We start from the raw sequence: 16401 nt of genomic DNA, 5'->3' as shown, positions 1-16401 counted from the left end.
CTGAGAAGGTAGAATGGGAGGCTTGGGAAAGAAGGGGAGGCCTCTGGCCTGTGCCCACTCACCTTCTGGTTCTCAGTTCTTCAGCAAAAGCTTTGGAAGAAAAGGGGAGGCACGCACTGCCTGTAACCTAAAATGAATGTTTTTTCTTTTTCAGTCCTAACTTAAACTGGATTGTTTTTCAACTCTGGCCTGTCCCTTGGTTGGCATCTCTCACCTTCCAATACCGATAAGAAACAGTTTTCAAGAAATATTTCCATGTGTCCATAGCAAACATAATTGGGAGGAAGACATAGAAGCGGTGGAGGTCGGTGGCTGTTCCAGGATGAAAATTGTTACATTTTATGCGTAGGGCTGTCCCTAAGCAAACAGAAATGAGCCAGAAGACAAATGAGAATATAGAAAGGTATACCCAATTTTTTCAAAAGCCCCAGATACCCATTCAGCCTTACATTTGTTCGACTCTGAATGATTTTCAACAAGAGAGAGACTTCTTGGCAAAAAACGTCTTCCCTCAGCTTAATGAACTCTGCAATTCCTGGGGCACATATTTCAAAGCCGTGGACCTGAGTTGGTCAGCATTGAAGTCTCCAAAATCCTTACCCACCCACCTATTTAGACAGTATTCTTGTCTTCACTCCCAACAGCTGATGCTCTGTCTGGACTATGTGAACAGCTGCTTTCCCTTCTTCATCTGCTTGCTGGGTCAGACATACGGAGACTTCCTCCCTGACTACTCACATTTCATGACCTCCAAAGTGACTCACTTGTCAAACTTATCCAAAGTAGAACAGAATCTCTATGTTGCTGCAAAAAATGGTTATCCTTGGGTTCTGGAGAATCCCAAGTGCAGTCTGACGGAGTTTGAGATAATCCAAGCAGCATTTCTGAATGAATCTCAATTTCAGTATTTTTACGTTAGGACTGGAGCCACTCTGCTGAAGGGTTTAGATGATGAGGAAAAGGAAGAGAGGCTGCCCTCGAGTTCATTAATGAATGAAGAGGAGAAATTGAGGATTAGAAAGCTTAAGGCCAGGATTATTAGTAAAGGGCTTCCTATGAGATTTTACAGTGATCTCCACCAGTTGGGTGAGCTGGTTTTCAAGGACTGGTCAGTTGTGATAGAAAAGCTTCATCCAGCCACTGTAATGATTGAAAATATAGATTAGCAAAGTGTAGAGATAACTAAGTCCGTTATCAACATAAAGGTAATATTTTTGTAGTTCTTCCTTGTGAAAGGAATTTTTAAATGATTGCAAATATTCCTTAAACATTTAAAAATTATTATTATGTTCTTGTGACATGTATTTCTCCACTTTGAAGATTTTTGCAACTGAAGATAAGAGCAAGTAATGAGTCAGTCATGGAAGATTTTTTAGGGAGTTAAGGAAGTCAGAGGAGACCCAAAATATCTGCAGTTAATAAGTGAGTCTAGAGCAATCGTTCTCAAACACAGCTAATTTTGCTCCCTCAAGGGACATTTGGCCACGTCTGAAAACATTTTTGGTTGTCACAATTGGGGGAGAGGTACTGGCATCTAGTGGGGAAAGGCCAGGGATACTGACAAGCATCCTACAGTGCACAGGACAGCCCCATAATAAAGAATTACCCAACCAAAAATGTCAATAGTGATGAGGTGGAGAAACCCTCAGCTAAGAGGAAGAGAATCAACTTTTATTAATTTTTTGGTGCTTTGGTTATTTTATTACATTTAATCTTCAAGGTTTAACCCTGCAAGTAAGTATTATAATTCCGATTCTGCAGATGAGCAAATGAGAGCTGCTGTGTAGCAGTGAAGTGGCTTAGTAATGCCACAAAACTAGTGAGGGACCAATCCCGGATTTGAAACCAGTTCCCTCTTACTCTAAAATCTGTGCCTGCTCTCTTTCACCTTTTTAATTTAATTGTGATTCATGGATTGACAGCCTCAGCATCACCTGGGAGCTTGTTAGAAAATAGAATCTTGAGCCCCATTTCAGGTCAACTGAATTAAAATTTGCATTTTAAAAGATGACCAGGAGCTCTACATGTACGTTAAAGTTTGAGAATCATTGCCTAATCATATTGCCTCTAAATGAAATAATTACCATTATTTTGGGAAATAATGTCCTGTGGACATGTACCAGATTAAAAAGGGAAGAGTCTGTCACCTAGACAGACTTCAGGAGGGATCTGTGATGATTCTATGAAAAATAGAATATATGAAAGTAATATGAAATTGTATGAAAAGTAGAATGTGTATATGCCTGTGTGTGTCTTGGGGATAACAAGATGGCCTGTGTCCTTGATCAGATTCTCAGAAGGCTAACGACCCAAAAAAGGTTATGAATTCCGGATGAAAGGGCCCAGTTAACATAAGGATGCAAAATGCTGGCAGGTGGTGCATTCTCAAATGCTTTCAGGGACCAGGCACACAGTAGTCCCTGTAACGTGATAGGGAGCAGATGGATCTGTACTGAACAGGAGAGTCATTTGAATTCAGTGTGGGTGGTGGTGGTGAAGACAAACCTCTGCAGGCTAGACAAAACTCTGCCTAGAAGCCAAATCATCTGGGCCTGGAAAAAGAACATTGTATCAGTCTCAACTCTTTTGGTTGCAAGTGACTCAAACCGATTTCAACAAAAAGGGAATTTATTAGCTTATATAACTACAAAGCCCGAGATTAAGTCTGATTCAGCTCAAGCTTCATTCATTTGCTCAAATGATGTTACCAGATCCTTTTCTCTGACTACTCAGCCTGGCCCTGCTGTCCTGATGTTAGCTTATCGCCTTGGCTCCTCTATTGTGAAGGCAGAGGAAGATGGGCCATAGCAGCTCCAGGTTCAAGTCCAGCAGAAATGGCTCAAAGTCCTAGCATTCCTAACACTGAGTCTTTCTGGCTCTGATTAGTCTGACCTGGGCCATATGCTTGCATCTGATTCAATCACTGGTGCTGAGGGAATGTGATGCTCTGATTGGCTAGTTGGACCTGGAAGTGGAGTTAGACTCATAGGAATTGTATGAACTGAGATTTGGGTTGGGTAGATCCCCAGTGATAATCTAGGGCTGTTACTGAAACTAGGGGAGGGTGGTTGGATGTTGAGCAGCCAGAAAGAACCCACATATTTATAACAGGCTTAGGGTTTTAGAATCCAACAGACATGTCCTTCAGTATTGTGTTTTTCAGCTCCTAGCTATGTGACCTTGAATGTGTTACTTAGCATTGGTAAACCATAGGTTTTTCTTCTGTAAAATGGGTTAACATTAGCCACTTTGAGAGTAATTATCTAAACCACTAAAAACAGCACCGGGCGCATATCAGGCACAGAGTTAATAACTAGTGAGGATGAATAACAAGTGGGTTCTAGAGGAATATATACATTTGGTTAAAGTCAGAAACGTGGTTAACATTAATATTCTTTTAGTCATATCAACCTGAACTGCCTCTGTTGATTAATATCCACTAATGTGTTCAAGAATGTAGCCTTTCTGTGTTTTGGGGTTAAGGTCATATTATTGCTCTGTAATATTCTTAGTCTTTGATTTTGGATACCGCTGAAAGGTAGCTTGTTTTAGACTTTATTATTGAATGTATATATGTGGTCTAAATGTCTGAATTAGAAGGCATGGCATGGATGGATTATTTAAAAAATAATCCTTCCTTCCATTAGAAAGAAGTCCTAAATTCTTTCTTTTTTGGATCTTCAGTGCTCTTGAATCACCTAGGTAGCTCCAAACTCTCATAGTCCGCAGTTAGGGTAGTGATAGGCCATTTGGGCAGCTGGTAGTTATTGTAAGACAATATGGAACTATCAGTTTACACTCTTGACCCATAGAAGTACTTCCGAGGTCCTTGAAGATCTCTGAGACTAGTGCACGAGGTTCAGGGTTAGTGCAAGAGGACTGTTAGACTGTGTGGTCATCCAAATTCTGTTTAAGATCTTGAAACTCAAAGCTGACCTTGGCCAGCCTGTGGATCCTCCAGGTGTGTTCTGGTCCTGTCTGAGCCATGAGGCAGCCCAGTTAACTATGAAGGTACCATGTGAGTATTTTGGGAACCAGTCAGAGTATACTCTCTGGTGTTTCTTTTCCTGCATGTGTTGATAACAGCCTTCACTCCTTAAAAAAAAGAAAAAGAAAAAGAAAAAACATAGGGAACCTGGGTGTCTCCAGAGACAGGAGGGCATTTTGGGAGCCCAGAACACCCTGACTTAAATTAGGCAATGAATTTAGAATTGCAGTAAATTGAAACTGGAAGAAACTTCAGAAATCATCCATTGTCTGGCCCTTCACCCTTATTTTACCAAAGAGTTTTAAAAACTTGCCCAATGGCAGAGCTGCCATGGCTGTAATCCTTATTAGGGCATTTACCCTAAAAATATACCCCACTCTCTTAACCTTTGTCATAGATTGGCATACATACATACCTGCAAGACTGAATTAGATAACTTCCTTCTTAGCTAACTGTTTGAAAAAATGATTTGCATTGTATAGTAAGCCTATTTTTTTTGCCCTTGTCATTCTGAGGTCATGAAATAACTTGGAATCCTAAGTAGGATTCTATGTACAAAAGCAGAAGAAAAATTCAATTGTTTTCCTGTAGTTTTCTTTCATTAGTATATTTAATGGACTGTGAAATATGGAGCCAAATAGAAGGTGATATAGATACGGAGATACCTTCCTGGGCATTCGTAATAACATGTGCAATCGAAAATGTGAAACTGCAAATCTAAGTTATTAAAACGTATCTTTTTGACTATCAAGATTACAGGCACAACTTTGAATGTTTCTATCATGAAGAATTTTCTGAGAAGTGTGAGCAAATGTTTGTTATTTCCAAAGAGTCAAACAGGACCTTTGAAATCTTGGAAAATTTTGCCTTGAAGGATGTGGAACTTGATTTTAACAGTACTGCAGCAGGTTCCAATTTAGATGTTGTCCCCAGGTAAGATGTCAAGAAATCCCAAGCTCAGGCAGAACAGCCTGACTTTGGTAAACGCAATCCCCCACACTTGAAATGCCTTTTCTAACTTTCCCCATTCTATGCTCATCCCTTCCTGCAAGAGAGACCCCCTAAAAGCCACCCCAGGGTTAGAATTTTCTTACCAGATATCACTCTGCATTTTGCAAAGCTTTTCTGGTATTTCACATAGTTTCTTTCAGTGTCCTCAAGAAGATTAGACACTTCCAGAGTTCAGGGAACCACCTTCTTTTTTCTTCCATACATCGAAGTTTGTCTAAGTAATTTTCGAGAATGATGGAGTGACTTTAAAGATAAAAAATTAGATGAGGAAATATGAATAATGCATCTGCATATTGTGTAATTTACAAAGAGTTTCCACATGTATTAGCTCATTATTAATTACATTCAGATATTCAGCTAGCACTTATGAAAATGATATGGACCATATTATTATTGTGTTTGTGTATAAAGAATCAGGTTACCTTGAGCTGGGCATGGTGGTGTATGCCTATAATCCCAATTACTCAGGAGGCTGAGGCAGGAGGATCCCTTGAGCCTAGTTTGAGCCCATCCTGGGTAACATGGCAGGTCTCCATCTCTAAAGAAAAAAACAGGTTATCTTACCCAATATGCACTCCTTCATTGTTTTATCCAGTGTCCTCTACAATAAAACCTCCATCTTTCTCACCCTGGGTGGTGAAATACTGTGTTCACCACCATTAGGAGGCTGAGGCCAGCAGTGAGAGAGCTGGGGTTATCCATGGTATACCTGCTAGTCTCATCTCTGGAAACGGGAGGTTCTTAGGATAGCGTTATTTCTTCCATTCTCATTTTCCAGCTCTTATCATGTATCTTGTGTCCTGTGAGAGATTTGTGCTTTGAAATAAAAATGCAGTGCTGGGATGGCTAAGGGCTGTTTTTCACCATTGCTGCCCTGGGTTCAGAACCTACTGGTCTAGTTCACTCAGGTGTAGGGCTACCAACATTCTTGTGGCTCTGGGAACCCATGCCAAGAGGAAGACAATTTGTTCAGTTAATACAACATGGTGCTCTGTCAGTATTTTCAGACTACAGGAGAAATATGTAGGTCATATGTTAAGAATGTTGGGTTTCAAGTAGACAAATTCACAGAGACAGAAAGTTGATTAGTGGCTGTTGGGGGAAGAGAGTAGTGAAAGAAATGGAGAATGATTCTTAGTGGGTACAGAGTTTCTCTTTGGGGGTGCTGAAATGTTCTGGAATTAGATAGCCGTGATGTTTGTACAACCTTGTGAATATAATGAAACCCATGGAAGGGTACACTTTAAAATGGTGAATTTTGTAGCCTATGAGTTGTTTCTCACTTAGGTTATAATGTTAAGTGTTTCAGAGTGGATGATAAATGTAATAAATTTTATTGCAGTTGAACAACTCAAATTACTGTGCTCAATACAAATACAACAATTAAATAAGTTCTTTTACATTACATACATGAAAACATTCAGGGCTTTGTTTGCTTTGCTGTTTGGAAACAATGCTCTGTACTTGAAGTTCCTGAATAGTGTGTCTAGGTCAACAGAAAAGGAATGTTCTTGTTTTTTTTTTAATCTTTTTTTTTTAATGGGTATTAAAAACCTCTTTTATGCCAATAATTGTGCTTAATAATGGAGACAGGAAGGAATAAGGGAGGAAAATAACAAACAAGCGGCCAACCAATATTTCATTTAAACCTGTGAAATGCTATGCAGTTACTGAGGAGTGATTTACTTCCAATTATGTAGTCGCTTTTAGAGTAGGTGTGATGTGGTACTGAGAAGAATGTATGTTTTGTGGATTTGGGGTAGAGAGTTCTGTAAATGTTTATTAAGTTTACTTATTCCAGGTCTGAGTTCAAGTCCTGGATATCCTTGTTAATTTTCTGTCTCGTTGATCTAATATTGACAATGTGATGTTAAAGTCTCCCACTATTATTGTGTGGGAGTCTAAGTCTCTTTATAAGTCATTAAGAACTTGCCTTATGTATCTGGGTGCTCCTGTATTGGGTGCATATATATTTAGGATCGTTAGCTCTTCTTATTGCATTGATCCTTTTACCATTATGTAATGTCCTTCTTTGCCTCTTTTGATCTTTGTTGCTTTAAAGTCTATTTTATCAGAGGCGAGAATTGCAACTCCTACTTTTTATTTTTTATTTTTATTTTTTTGCTCTCTATTTGGTTGGTAAATCTTCCTCCATCCCTTTGTTTTGAGTCTTTGTGTATCCTTGCATGTGAGATGGGTCTGGATGCAGCATACCAATAGGTTTTGGATTTTTATCCAATTTGCCTGTCTGTGTCTTTTGATTGGGGCATTTAGTCAATTTAAATTTAGGATTAATATTAATATTATGTGAGTTTAATACTGCCATTTAATGCTAGCTGGCTGTTTTGCCCATTAGTTGATATAGATTCTTCATTATGTTGATGTTGTTTACCTTTTGGTATATTTTTGGAATGGCTGATACTGGTTGTTGCTTTCTATGTGTAGAGCCTCTTTTGGAAGCTCTTGTAAAGCGGGCCTAGTGGTGATGAAATCTCTGAGTACTTGCTTGTTCACAAAAGATTTTATTTTTCCTTCACTTATGAAGCTTAGTTTGGCTGGATATGAAATTCTGGGTTGGAAGCTCTTTTCTTTGAGGATGTTGAATATTGCCCCCCACTCTCTTCTGGCTTGTAGGGTTTCTGCTGAGAGATCTGCTGTGAGTCTGATAGCCTTCCCTTTGTGGGTAACCTGACCTTTCTCTCTGGCTGCCATTAGCATTTTCTCCTTCATTTCAATCCTGGTGAATATGACGATTATGTGCCTTGGGGTTGCTCTTCTTGAGGAATATCTTTGTGGTGTTCTCTGTATTACCTGGAGTTGAATATTGTCCTGCCTTACTAGGTTGGGAAAGTTTTCCTGAATAATATCCTGAATAATATTTTCCAGCTTGGATTCATTCTCTTCATCACATTCAGGTACACCTATCAAACGTAGATTAGGTCTTTTCACATAGTCCCATATTTCTTGGAGACTTTGCTCATTCCTTTTTTCTCTAATCTTGTCTTCTTGTTTTATTTCATTGAGTTGGTCTTCAACCTCTGATATCCTTTCTTCTGCTTGGTCAATTCGACTGTTAAAACTTGTGTATACTTTGCGAAGTTCTTGTATTGTGTTTTTCAGTTTCATTAATTCACTTATATTTCTCTGTAAATTGTCTATTCTCATTAGCATTTCGTCAAAGCTTTTTTCAAGGTTCTTATTTTCTTTGCATTGGGTTAGAACATGTTCTTTTAGCTCACAGAAGTTTCTTATTATCCACCTTCTGAAGCCTGATTCTGACAATTCATCACACTCACTCTCCAGCAGGCCTTGTTCCCTTGCTGATGAGGAGCTGCGATCCTCTGAAGGAGGAGAGGCATTCTGATTTCGGATGTTTTCAGCCTTTTTGCGCTGGTTTCTTCCCATCTTTGTGGATTTATCCACCTGTAGTCTTCGTGATTGCTGACTTTCAGATTGGGTCTATGAGTGGACGTCCAGCTTGTTGGTGATGATGTTATTTCTGTTTCTTTGCTTTCCTTTGGCGGATGCCCCTCCCCCACAGAGCTGGACCTTCTCAGGTTCAGCTGTGCTTGCTGTGAAACTCTCAATGGTCAGCCTTTCCATTTACTGTTTTTTTGTGGGGGTGGGACCAGCTGAGTCCGATCACCTGGCTCCCCGCCTCGGAGTCCCTTTTTTTCTTTTCCAAATTGAACGGTCGATTCTCTCCCAGATGCCCAGTCGCCTGCCAAAAAGGCACCGGGATCTATGCAATTTCCCTTGGGGGCGACCGGGCCGGCTGAAACAGCTGCGCTGAGATTCGTGGTGCTTTTCTGCCCGGGAATCTCCCGGTCTGGCTCCTCGCTTCAGTCCCCCCTTCAATCAGCTGAATGGGTGACTCTGCCTTCCCAGAGCTCCAAACGCCAACTAAAAGGGCACTCAGTCCCGCATACTCCGCACTGAGAACTGCCGTGCCCGGACGCCGGCTAAACAGCCGCGCCGGCGACCTGTGGGGCTCCTCCACTGGGAATCTCCTGGTCCGTGGGCAACAAAAATTTGTGTGAAAGTCTGGTGTCCGCTCACTCCCTGCGCCTTCACTGCAGCCTGGAGCTGCAATCCTGGGCTGCTGCTAAACGGCCATCTTTTTATCTTTTAAATTATTTTAATACAGTCTCTTGAGAGCAGTCACACGTTGGTAAACTTTCGGCAGAAGTGCATTCCTAAATAAATAAACCCAAGGCAACAGTTGACAAAAAGGTAAAGAAAGAAGTAGCTTTATTTTAAAATAGTGTCCTTTGGTATCCCTGGGGTATTGGTTCCAGGAACCCTCACGGATACCAAAATCCTTGGATGCTCATGTCGCTTTTATAAAATGGCATCATATTTGCATATATCCTACAGATTCTCCCAAATACTTTAAATCACCTCTAAATTATTTATAATACCTACAATGTAAATGCTATCCAAATAGTTGTTATATGGAATTGGTTTCTAATTTGTATTTTTTATTGTTAGGTTATTTTTTTTTCTTGAATATTTTTGATAGAAGGTTGTCTGAATTTGCAGATGCAGAACATGTGGACGGAGGGCCAACCATAAACGCCAAAAAAATCAACTTTAAAAAATAACTTTAGCAATGTGAGTTACTTTTAGATATAATAGGGACTGAACATACATGCATCAAATTGTACTCTCATACACTGACATAAGCATACCTCCAAACAAGTTAATATAAAGGTAAATACATAAATATATACAAATAAATACACATACCCAAATAAGCCACACAGCACCCACCATTTTCCGAGACCAAAATTTTCATATAAACATACTGGCAAATACAGCAAAATATCACTGTAAATTAATATGCTTACATATACAGACATGTATAAATACCAGAATTCAAAGTGACATACATGTAGCATATAACACAGGTACTTAAGGCATAAACCACACAGCTCAGTCAGAAACAGCCCAGAGAGAAACAGTTATCCATTGAAACAAATACTATTGTAACCTTCTCACTAGGGATGAAAATTCAGCAGTTCACATTGGAATTGAGATTAATAAAATGCTCATGCTTTAAATAATAGAAACAAAGAAACCAGACTCTAAAGCGCCCCCCACTGCCGATAAGTTGGTTATGTTGATAATGTGAAGACAACTTCAGAGACCTAAAAGCACAGGGAGGCTTGGGGAGTCCTGTCTAGAAAAAGAATTTGCTAAATGAAATCACTGAAAGTGAACATAGAAACATTCTGTAAAGTTGGCTAATTTATCTTTACTTTTTTTTTTTCCCGAAACAGGGTCTCACTCTATTGCTTAAGCTGGAGTGCAGTGGCATGATCTTAGATCCCTATAGCCTCAGACTCCTGGGCTCAAGTGATCCTCCCAGCCTTAACCCGCTAAGTAGCTGGGATCACAGGTGCGTGAAATCATGCCTGACTCAAATTGTTTTTACTTTGAAGGCCCTGCTAGAAACTTGCTGCTGCTCTAATTCACGACTTGGAGAGGCAAAACTAAAAAAGGTGTTGCTGGATTCAGGTGCTGTGGGAGAACCTACAAAAAATGGTCTGAACTGAAAATCTCCCTCTCCATCTCCCCAATTTCGAACAGGTGAACTATCCAAAGGAAACTTGGAGTTGTTACCTAACGGGAAGCCAAAAACACTAGACTGTGCAATCATGGATGGCTCAAGGGTGCCTTCATGGTTAGATCAACAGGGAATATGTCAAATAATAATCAGTGCCATGCAGTGTGGTGATAAGGTGTCAGGGTGGCTATCTGAGCAGTCAGGGACGATGTCTCTGACTTAGGGCAACTCTAGCCGCCTTGTCAACTGAATCCCATTTCAGTGGCTTCTCAAAGGGAAGCTCATTTCTTACTCATATCACAGTATAATATGGAGTTCCTAGTTTTCCTCCATGTGGTGACTTGGAGACACAGGCTTTCTTTCCATATTGAGGCTATGTCATCCTCTGGGGCCTCAGAGCCCTCCACATGTGTGAGGGGGAGGGGAAAGCATGGAGAAGCACACCTGTTCCTCCGAAGTCTCAGGCTGGAAGGGATTCCTAGCCACATCCACGCCCATTCTTTTGACAAGCCCTTGTCCACACCCAGCTGACATGGCACACCGGGAATTGAGCAGGGACAGAACATGAGTCCTGCCCTGTGGAAGGGGGAGCATGAGCTTTTGTGGAACAGGTCACCATCCTCTCTGCTACTTTCTCTGTGGAGATCTCATTGACAAGAAGATAGGCCGCCATGTGGAAACCAGGAGAAAGAACAATCCAGGCAAAGAAAACAGTTGGGTCCTACAGCTCCTCAGCTGGAAAGCCAGTTGAATGAACTAGAAAGGGAAAGGGGCCAGTGTAGCTGGACGGTGTTGGACTGCAGGAAGTGGGTGGGGGGGACTTTGTATCTGGGCTTTGCAGGCCATAACATTAGGTTTGGATTCTTTTGAGTGCAGTGGGAGGCCAGTGGAGGGTTTTAAGCAGGGGGATGACATAATTCGATTTATTTATTTTTTTTTTTTTTGAGATTGAGTCTTGCTCTGTCACCCAGGCTGGAGTGCAGTGCTGCAATCTTGGCTCACTGCAACCTCTGCCTCCTGGGTTCAAGCAGTTCTCTGCCTCAGCCTCCCAATTATCTGGGATTACAGGTGCCCACCACCACAGCTGGCTAATTTTTTTTTTTTTTTTGTATTTTTAGTAGAGACAGGGTTTCATCATCTTGGCCAGGCTGGTCTTGAACTCCTGACCTCGTGATCCACCCACCTCGGCCTCCCAAAGTTCTGGGATTACAGGTGTGAGACACTGTACCTGGCCTCGATTGATATTTTTAAAAGATCAAAATCAATCTGATGTGTCAAAAATGGGTTTAGGGGACAAGCATGAGGCAGAGACAGGTGCTAGAGGCTACTGCAGTAGTCCAAGCCAGAGATGACAGAGCTGGGAAGGGACAGTAGCAGTGGAGGTGGAGGGTTTTGGGTGGGTTGAGGATTTGCTGATGAATCGAATGTGTTCGTTAAAGGAAAGGGAGAAATTGAGAACTCATAGCTTTTGGCTTTTGAAAGCTACATGGGTGGTGACGGCTGTTGACCGAGATGGGCCAGCATTGGTGGGGCAGTGGAGGGGAAGCTGTTTTGAGGGAAATGGAGTTCTACTTTGGGCACATGATATTTAAGTTGCCAGGTGTGTGCCAATGCGTAATAACAATCGTGTGGGACCTGTGTTGTGCCTCACGGTGCTAGAAGCAGCTGCGGAGTCTGACCACCTGCGTTCAAACCTTGTCTCACTACTTATTAGCAGTGTGAACCTAGGGGAATTATTTTAACCCTCAGTGGCTCAATTTTCCTGTTTGTAAAATGTGGATAATAATTATTTTTAAAATGTGCCTTACAGGTAATTGACAAGATTAAGATAAAGTATGAAAGACCAAAGCACTTAGTAAGCATTGGCATGTAAGCATTGATAAATCGGAGCTATTACTATTTTTTCTTTTTCTTTTTTTTTTTTTTTTGAGATGAGTCTTGCTCTGTTGCCCAGGCTGGAGTGCAGTGGCACAATCTCGGCTCCCTGCAACCTCTGCTTCCCAGGTTCAAACAGTTCTCTGCCTCAGCCTCCCAAGTAGCTGGGATTACAGGTGCCCACCACCAGGCCCAGCTAATTTTTGTATTTTTAGTAGAGATGGGGTTTCACCATCTTGGCCAGGCTGATCTTGAACTCCTGACCTTGTGATCCATCCGCCTCGCCCTCCCATGATGCTGGGATTACAGGCGTGAGCCACCATGCCCAGCCTAGCTATTACTATTATTAGGCACCTGCTGTGTATTTCCATGTTTGTATGTGTCTGACTTTTCTTGCTTTTGGGAATTCATCTCTTGTCATACAGGAACATGTACCCATGTGTGCTCTGGGCCCTAAGTGAGTTATGTAGGTGCCCACGGTGAGTTTTGATGGATGTATCTTATCTCTGTACAAGGGTACAGGGATTTGAATTTCTGTGTGTGTGGTGGGTGTCTGTGAGTAAACAGAGGGAAGAACGTGTGTATGAGGTCTTTATGGTTGCATTTCTCAGGGCGTATAAAATGGATAAAGTCAAGAAACAGGTGTGACTGTGTCTACATAATGACTAATCCTATTCTGGCACAGCCCAAAGGTGTTCAGTCTGGCCACGCTGATGATGTAAACTCCATGGTTTACATGCTCAATTACGATTTTATTCCCAAAGTGAATTGTTATTTTAATGAACTTGTTTTTGGGTGCGAAGAACTCGTAATAAAAACAGCTGCTGTCTTTCAAACAAACAGATTTTTAGGCTGACAACAGTAGAATAAGCTCAGGAACAGCCTGAGAATACTTGACCTTTTTAACCGCGAGAGAACACCTGCTCTCATTAACAAGAAGAAGGGCTGGTCCTGGACTTGGTCCACAGTTCTGCTCTGTTACTTACTAGCTGTGTGATCTTGGGCAGTTTACTTACGCTCTCTGTTCCCAAATTTCTCATCTGTAAGATGAAGATAGGGATCATAGTACCAGCCTCATAAGGCTATGTGAGAATTAAAACATAATACAAAAGAAAAAAAAAACTATGTTAAAAAAACATAACACAAAATACAATAAGGAATTTAAAGTAGTACATGGCACACAGCTGTGATTATTATTGTTGTTATTATTTCTTTCTGAGCTAGAAGGAGCAGGGATCTGGGGCTGCTAGGGGAAACAAGACACTCATTAGTTCATGAACTGAGTAAAGAGAGGAAAGGTTGCAAAACAAGAGACTTTGCAGTTGTCGCCTCTGCAACCCAGAGAGCCAGCGGGTGAGTGGAGAAGTCTGGTCCCAGGGTCATTTATTGTGGCTGACTTTGCTGAGACTTGGTTTCACCTGGGTGAGGTGGATGTGGGCAGAGGAGGAGGAGCTGCTGTTGTGAACACAGCCAGCCTGAGAGGCCAGGTGCTCGGAGCAGATTCAGCCTCTTTGCAGAGATCATTTTTCTGCAGCCCACCTCAGCTGTCTGAAGCTGCAGCTCCTGTGTGGGCTGTGAGGCAGGGACCCTCTCTATCTGGGGGACCTAAACACACCCAGTGAAGCTCACATTTCTACTTTTCAGTCCTCAATCCCTGTTTGCCAGGATAAAGGGATCTTGTAGATGGGAACTGCCTGTAGCCAGCTCTACTGACTCCCATGCCTTCGCCTGCCTTGCAGGCAACTGGTGTCACAGAAGACACGCTTCACGGAAGGTCAGAGTAGAGTCACTTACTTTTTTCTTTCTGTTTTCCCTTTTGAGACAGGGTCTTGTTCTGTTATCCAGGCCAGAGTGCAGTGGTGTGATCACAGCTCACTACAGCCTTGACTTCCTGGGCCCACGTGATTTTCCTACCTCAGCCCTCCTAGTAGCTGGAACCTCGGGGGTGTGCTACCATGTCCAGCTAATTTTTTTTTTTTTTAATTTAGAGACAGGTTCTCGCCATGTTGCCCAGGTTGGTCTTCAACTCCTGGGCTCAAGCGATCCTCCAACCTCAGCTTCCCAAAGTACTGGAATTACAGGCGTGAGCCACCATGCTCAGCGCAGTCACTGATTTTCTTCTTTGGATGTTTCCTCACCATATGACCCCATGGAACCTGGGGACAGCTTTGATTAAGTTCCACTTATTGAAGGCTTTCTATGTAGCCATGCTAAGGGCTTTATCAGCATCTCATTTAATGCTCTCAATGATCCACCCATAGAATTATCATCCCACATAGGGGGAATGGGGCTCAGAATGGCAGGGTCACACAGCTACGCAAGGGCAGAAGAGGGAGTGCAAACTTAGGTCTCTGTTGAGATCGAAGCCCCTAGTCCTCATCGCCACACTGCCATTCCTCCTTGAGCCGGCCAGGGACGACTTCCCTCCTATGGATACTTTTCATCCACCTCCTCTCCCAGCATCGGGAAGTCTCCGCTCAAGTTGGTGGTGTGGAATGGACAGAAATCCTTGGCAGAGCTTGCTTTTTGTCCAAGGCGAAAATCTTGGTCTCTTTCCCTTTGCCCCACACGTTTGGTCTCCTTGGAGAACAGCCGACACATCCATCCCTCCATGCCTTTGTCCATTCAGTTCTCTCCTCCTAAAATGCCCCTTCCTTTGTTTCAAGGCAGTGGAATCCTTCTTATCTTTTATGGCCCTATTCAAAGGTCACCCCTTTCATAAGATGGGCTGATGGGTACCTCTGTCCCTCAGCCCTAACTTTGACCAGGCGGCACCAGCAGCCCCTGTCCCATTGCATCTTTGTTTACATGAGTGTCTCCCTCCAGGCACTGTGAGCTTGCCTCTCTAGGTCCCTCAGGTGAATTACAAATGGTCCTGTGATCTATCTTATTGTTTGTCTCCCTGTGTAAGTTCTGTGAGTGCAGGGATCATATCTATTTATTTGCCATTGTCATATGCAGTGCCTGACACAGACACAGAGCTTCTCAATAAACCTACATTGAATAATGAGAGACAACACTGCTAAAAAGCACACAAAGTTGTCAATCGCCAGGTGGCTGTTGAAACATGTGCGCTATTGCCGTTTAAATGCTGCAAGTGGTCATTGTCATTTAGAAGAGACAGATTGCTCCTGCCAAAGTAAGGAGAAATGTTGAGAATCATTTTCCAATACTAGTAACACTGACTTTATTGTCAATATCATTTTCAGAAAAAATTATAATCACCAAAAATGTGGTTTTAAAACCACTCAACATATATACTTTCCTTCAAATACAAACATAAAGCTATAAGCATCAGCCGTGAGTATTTGTTTGTTTTAGGATTAATTTTTGCTAATTATATTAGTGCTCTATGCTATGTGATTGTCAGGTGGTGTGTTTTTCCTGAGGTTCATTCACATTCATCTTGTCACTTACACTCCATGCCAACTTTGTGGAGGAGGCAGAGGACCCATGCCTCTGTGGGCTCTCACAGAGACTGCTTGTGAGCCATCTACACTAAGAAATGGCGGCCACACATGGCTTGAAAACAAATTATTAGAAAAAAACAGTGTTTTAAAAGCTCCTGATGACCTGTGTCTTCACATGCCCTTCACCTCTCTGGGCTTCAGTTTCCTCACCTACAAAAACCCTCATCTAGGGTCTGGACTAGGCTAGATGATTTCTAAGAACCCCTTTTGCTCTAAAATTCTGTCATTAAGTTCTGAAATCTCAATGATGTCCATAATTTTAAAGGTTTTTAAATAAAAATTCAAAGGATGAAGCATCGAGCTGAATTTCTTTCTCTTCCCTTTCTTGAAAATCATTTTTCATTGTTTGACATAAGCTCAGTCTTTATCTTTTCTGACATCTTCTCCTTCTTAATATTTCACATTCATAAAAAAATTTCAAGTCATTGATTTTATGATCATTTTGTGTTATAAAAATTTCTTTAAAAGTTAACACTACTACACTATAA

General features: G+C 41.7%; 1 pseudogene; it reads left to right on the top strand.

Annotated features, from left to right (window-relative positions):
* The first annotated feature begins 290 nt into the window (after window positions 1–290).
* LOC108312406 overlaps window positions 291–16401 on the top strand; it is a 76523-nt pseudogene continuing 60412 nt past the window's right edge.

Source organism: Cebus imitator, unplaced genomic scaffold (genome assembly GCF_001604975.1).
Source record: "Cebus imitator isolate Cc_AM_T3 unplaced genomic scaffold, Cebus_imitator-1.0 Scaffold8, whole genome shotgun sequence".
Classification (NCBI taxonomy): Eukaryota; Metazoa; Chordata; class Mammalia; order Primates; family Cebidae; genus Cebus; species Cebus imitator.
Note: the sequence above shows the minus strand (reverse complement) of the source record. Positions and strands in the feature narration are given on the sequence as shown.